The sequence below is a fragment of the Belonocnema kinseyi genome, chromosome 7 (assembly GCF_010883055.1).
Source record: "Belonocnema kinseyi isolate 2016_QV_RU_SX_M_011 chromosome 7, B_treatae_v1, whole genome shotgun sequence".
Taxonomy (NCBI): Eukaryota; Metazoa; Arthropoda; class Insecta; order Hymenoptera; family Cynipidae; genus Belonocnema; species Belonocnema kinseyi.
In genome coordinates, this window is record NC_046663.1 from 79,794,953 (window position 1) to 79,800,597 (window position 5,645).

A 5,645-nucleotide genomic window follows, 5' to 3' on the forward strand; every position below is an offset into this window, starting at 1 on the left:
CCATTGACTCCATACTCTTTCAGAATTTCCCAAAGTTTACTTCTATCTACCTTGTCAAAAGCTTTTTCTAGGTCAACAAATGCACAGAAAACTTTTTTTCTTTTTGAACTTTGAAAAATAGTTTTTTATAAAAAAAATAATAGGAAAAATCTGAAAAAATTTATGGTGGCACATTAAACATTTCTGAAAAGATTGCCGTCGAAAAATTTGCAAAATATAAATAATTGTTCGTTTTTTGTGAATAAATATGCGAGCGCACTATCCTCAGTTCTAATGAAGATAATGAAGTGATTTAAATTAGAGGTAGTTAGTTGAACTATCTGTAATAATTTACAATTTGAAGGAAGTATGTGCTACTTGTTGTCTTCGTACAATTTGCGATATTTGAAGTCATTTTTTTATATAGGAAAGCAGGTGCGAGAGCCCAGAGTGGTGTTGTTTTTTCAGGGGATGGTCCTCGGTTTTCCTTACCACAGCGAAAGGGTTTGAATGCCAGAGTGAGGCTCGGAGGCACAAGTTGGTAGGTCGGGTTGAGGAAAACCCCGGACGATCCCTTAAAAAAAACGGCACCACGCTGGGCTCTCGCACTTGCTTTCCTATCTAAAAAACTGACTTGAAATATCGCAATTTGTACGAAGACAACAAGAAGCACATACCTCCTTTAAATTGTAAATTACTACAGATAGTTCAACTAACTACCTTCAATTCAAATCACTTCATTATTTTCATTAGAACTGAAGATAGTGCGGTCGCATATTTATTCACAAAAAACGAACAATTATTTATATTTTGCAAATTTTTTTGACGGCAATCTGTTCAGAAATGTTTAATGTACCACCATGAATTTCTTCAGATTTTTTCTATCATTTTTTCAATGAAAAACTATGCTTCAAAGTTCACTGTTTTTTAAAGCTATCAAATTTCCTAACTTTTCATCAGATTTTCAGATCTGTAAGCTACAAATAATTTTTTGGAATATTACTTTTCGGCTTATTAACGTACAACATTTGCATCTTTAAAATGATACCTCGTTCATTAACCTTCTATTTTTTCTTCACATACTTATTCAACGTCTAAGCCAGAGGACTCGAATTTTCTCGCCGATAGTAGAGGAATGGGCATGGATAATGTGTAATAGAGTATGGAGAGGAGAGGGGTGGCCAGAGTTATGGAAAGAATGAGTAGTTATACTAATAGTAAAGAAAGGCAAGGGAGAGGAGGTTAAAGATTATAGGGGGTGACGTTGATACCAACACTGTATAAAGTATATGTAACTATTTTGTCGGAGAGATTGAAGATAGAAGTTGAAGAAAAAAAAAATCGAGTCATCGAATCAGACAGGGTTTAGAAAATGAATGGGGCTAATGGACAACATATATGTTCTGAACTATCTAGTAAATAAGAGAATTAAAAGGGAAAAAGGGACAATGATAGCAATGTTCGTGGACTTAATGGCGGCGTTTGACTCATTAAACCGAGGAGAAATAGAAAAAGTTATGATAAAAAGGGGGATAAGAGAGAGATTAATAAAGAGTATCAGAATTTTTTAGAGAGACAGGAAGCAGGGTAAAGGTAGGAGAGCAAGTAGGAGATAGTTTCTGGTTGGTGAGAGGTGTGAGACAAGGGTGTCCTCTGAGCCCACTTTTATTTAAGTTATTAATATCAGTCTTGGAAGAAGAACTGAGGAGAAAGGGTTGGGAAGGAATTAGGATAGGGAAGGAAAAGATATATACACTAACACACGCAGACGACATAGTGTTGATGGCAGAGGATGAAGAAGGGATGGCGGGATTAATTACAGGATTAGAGAAATACTTATATGGGAAAAAGCTGAATTTAAATGTAGAGAAGACAAAGATAATGAGGTTTAGAAAAGGAGGGGGAAGGAAGATAGAATGGACAGGGAGATGGAAAGGAATAAAGTTAGAAGAAGTCAAAGAGTATAAATATTTGGGATATATCTTGCAAACGAATGGAGATCATACAGCTCATATAAGAGAAAGGATAAAAAAAGCAGCAGGGGTAATGAAACAGATATGGGGAATAGGAAAAAGAAGGTTAAAAAAAATTGGAGAAGGAGAATGTGGTTATTTGATACGCTGGTATGGCCAGTATTAAGTTATGGAGCAGAGATATGGGGATGGAAAGAAAGGAAAGATATTGAGAGCATATTTATTCACAAAAAACGAACAATTATTTATATTTTGCAAATTTTTCGACGGCAATCTGTTCGGAAATGTTTAATGTACCACCATGAATTTTTTCAGATTTTTCCTATTATTTTTTCAATAAAAAACTATGCTTCAATTTTCACTGTTTTTTAAGCTATCAAATTTCCTAACTTTTCATCAGATTTTCAGATCTGTAAGTTACAAATAATTTTTTGGAATATTACTTTTCGGCTCATTGACGTACAACATTTGCACCTTTAAAATGAGACCTTTTTAATTAACATACCATTTTTTCTTCACATATTTATTCAACGTCAAAGCCAGAGGACTCGAATTTTCTCGCCGATAGTAGTCACAGAAATAATGTTGGTCAAATCCCTGCATTTAACTTTTTACCTCGCTAATCGCTTCGTTTATCGTTCAATTAAAGATCATAATAGTTTGTTACCGAAAAAGAGTTTTTCAGGCAAAACAGAGGTGACGCCCCTCTTCTGCAATGTAATGCAATCAATGTAGTAATCAATCAATGTAATAATCAATGCTCAAATGATAGGACTGAATTCATCACACTGAGACATGCTGCAAGCAGAAAAAAGAACCTTACATTTTACTGAAAACCAAGTTAAATCTACCGACCTTCCTAGTACGTATTTGGACAACATGACAGTTCAGTAAACGTTGCAATTATAGGCAAATAAGGATGTCTATCAATGGTGGTTACTAGTACCGATTCTCAAGTGGTGCTGACCTGCGGATCCGTAGATTTTACCGATCCAGTTGCTATTCTGTACAGTTCCTGGATGCTGAAATTACTAATTATCGTGTCACTCTAACAAATAATATAAAGAGATATGAATTATGTTATCGGCGTAGACTACAGTTAAGACATCACTATAAATTGTGAAAAAGTATTGCTAACAAATACTTAATAAATGAGCGCACGGTTATTTTTTATAAATATTTTCGGATATACTTATAATTAATAATGCTTATAATACAATTAAAATTTCGCACGCAATGAGGGGGATTCGAACGCATAAACTTAAGCACACAAAGTCAAAATTCATAACCACTACACTAGTATACGAGTTGCGATCTGTAAAATAATTTTGAAATGCATTTGTAACTGAGGATGGTGACCTCGGAACGATTTCTGAATACGCAACGATGCCATCGCGGCACACAACAAAAGTTCTAGTATTCACATAATATCTATATGTCAGCTGAAACAGTCACGGAACAAAAACACGTCATGCTCCAATAAACTCTCAAGTGTACGCGATCTGTGAATAAGTTGTGCCATCCAAAATTGTATTTTTTTTATAAAACCTCTTCCTTGTAAAGTGTGAATATGCAGTAATGTGACGACTGTCACAGAAATGTCAAAAAGGAATGTTTTTTGGGTGATGCAATCCATTCATTGCCTATTGCGTTGTGAATTCACCCGGTGTTCCGCGCGGATAGGTTGCATTGCGACTTTAGGGGCGAGTTAAGTAAACCGATCGGATCGGTAGCATGTACCGATCTTTCGGTAATGTACACTGCACTACTATTGTAATCTCGGTTCAGTGGATTTTACATGTCGTTCAGTATGTAATACGATGGAATAGAGGTGTATTTTACTGAAGGATAACTTTTGAATTAACCTTAATTTCACTGTGACATTTACGAAATGCTAAGTGATTTTGACATTTTCACCCTCTTATTAAGAGCAGTTTATACTGTTACGGTTACAAGAAACCCTTTACGATTCTTAATAAGTAAATACTACATTTCTTTTTTCTACGTGTGTGTAATATAGTATAAATGTTAAATATCAGATTAATACATAATAATTAATGTACCTTTTTATTTACGTGGATATGAATTAAAGTATCTTATGATAAAACAATATTCGAAACTTCCATCATGTTTTTTTTTTTCTAGAACCCTGTGCTTATTATTTACCACTTCTTTTAATAGTAAAATTTATTGATCGTGTGGTAGGAGCTACTAAACAGTGCGCTGGATTAATAAGACCTACGAAACAGAATTAGTATAAACGACAAAGCGTACAGTGTGATCTACTAAACAGGACTAGTGCGTACTACGAATCGTAAAGATAAGGCTACTTAACGCTATTTAGTGGGGCTGACTACACGGACGTTTAGTCGATTCCACTAAATATCTACTATCGGCGAGAAAACTATAGGTATCTGCCTTTGAAGCTTAACAACGCAGTCAAAAAAAATCCTAGCGCAACAAAAAAACAGTCATATAAAAGCTGAAAGTGTTCTACGTAAATGAGCTTGAAGATGTTTGTGTAAAAAATTGGTTGCGCTTAGCAGACTGAAAAATGTAAAAAAAGTAAGGATTTTCGGGTACATTTAAGAACAATCAAGTTTAGAGCATTTTTTCTTATACAAGGGGCGATGGGAAAAATTTGAAAAAATTCATGAGTATGAGGAAAACTTTTGTGAACCAGTTGTAGTTGAGAAACTAAAAAAATAATAAAAATTGTTGCTTAAAAGTACAAAAATGTGCAACTATATCATCTTCAGTTCTAATAGAGATAAAGCAGGGGGGGGGGGGCTTTTTTTACTGCCGACCGCTGGTTCCTTTCTTCGGCCCGTGGCCAGTTGCCATCCAAACATTCAGAACCAGGGGTCCGGGTGATTGAAAATAAATACAGAGCCTATTCATTACAGTTTGCAGTTTGAATCGCTTTAATATCTGTATTAGAACGGAAGATAATATAGTTGCACATTTTTGTACTTTTAAGCAACAATTTTTATTATTTTTTAAGTTTCTCAACTGCAACCGGTTCACAACAGTTTTCCTTATACTCATGAATTTCTTCAAATTTTTCCCATCGCCCCTTGTATAAGAACTAATGCTCTAAACTTGACTGTTTTTACATGTACCGAAAAATCCTTACATTTTTTTACATTTTTCAGTCTGCTCAGCAGCAATTTTTTTTACGTAAACGTCTTTAAGCTCATTGACGTAGAACACTTTCAGCTTTTAAATGACTATTTTTTTGTTGCGCTGACATTTTTTTTTGACTGAGTTGTTAAGCTTCAAAGGCAAATGCCTATAGTTTTCTCGTCGATAGTAGTCCGTCCATATTTTACTAAACGGTGCAGTAGCTATGACTAATGACTTAGTAGTGTACACTAAACACTTCTCTCAGTGTATTAACATTATCCGAACTCATCTATTTTCATTTACAAAAAAGGCTTCTATAAATCATAAATACTCTATGTATTTTAGAATTTTCAGTTTCAATAACAATGTTAACGAGCATATTTTTAGAAATTTTGTTTATTCTAGGGCAGGGCTCACCAAAAGGCAGCCATTGGCTGCATTGGCTGCCAGTGGCAGTCAAAAGAGTAGGTCAAACTGGCCCTAATAAATCTTGTCGTTCGACTGGTTTCTAGCCCTTCACGGTCATTATACCTCCCGCCGCGCCGGGCTTGGAAGACATTATCCTTT

At 35.0% G+C, this 5,645-nt stretch overlaps 1 protein-coding gene and 1 long non-coding RNA gene across 4 annotated transcripts in view; one reads left to right on the forward strand and one right to left on the reverse strand.

Moving 5' to 3' along the window:
- The window catches only part of LOC117177542 (serine/threonine-protein phosphatase 4 regulatory subunit 1-like), a 414,898-nt gene that overhangs the window by 165,572 nt on the left and 243,681 nt on the right, over nucleotides 1–5,645 (reverse strand). The window lies entirely within an intron of this gene.
- Nucleotides 1–5,645, forward strand: part of LOC117177543 — a 28,145-nt gene that overhangs the window by 15,013 nt on the left and 7,487 nt on the right. The window lies entirely within an intron of this gene.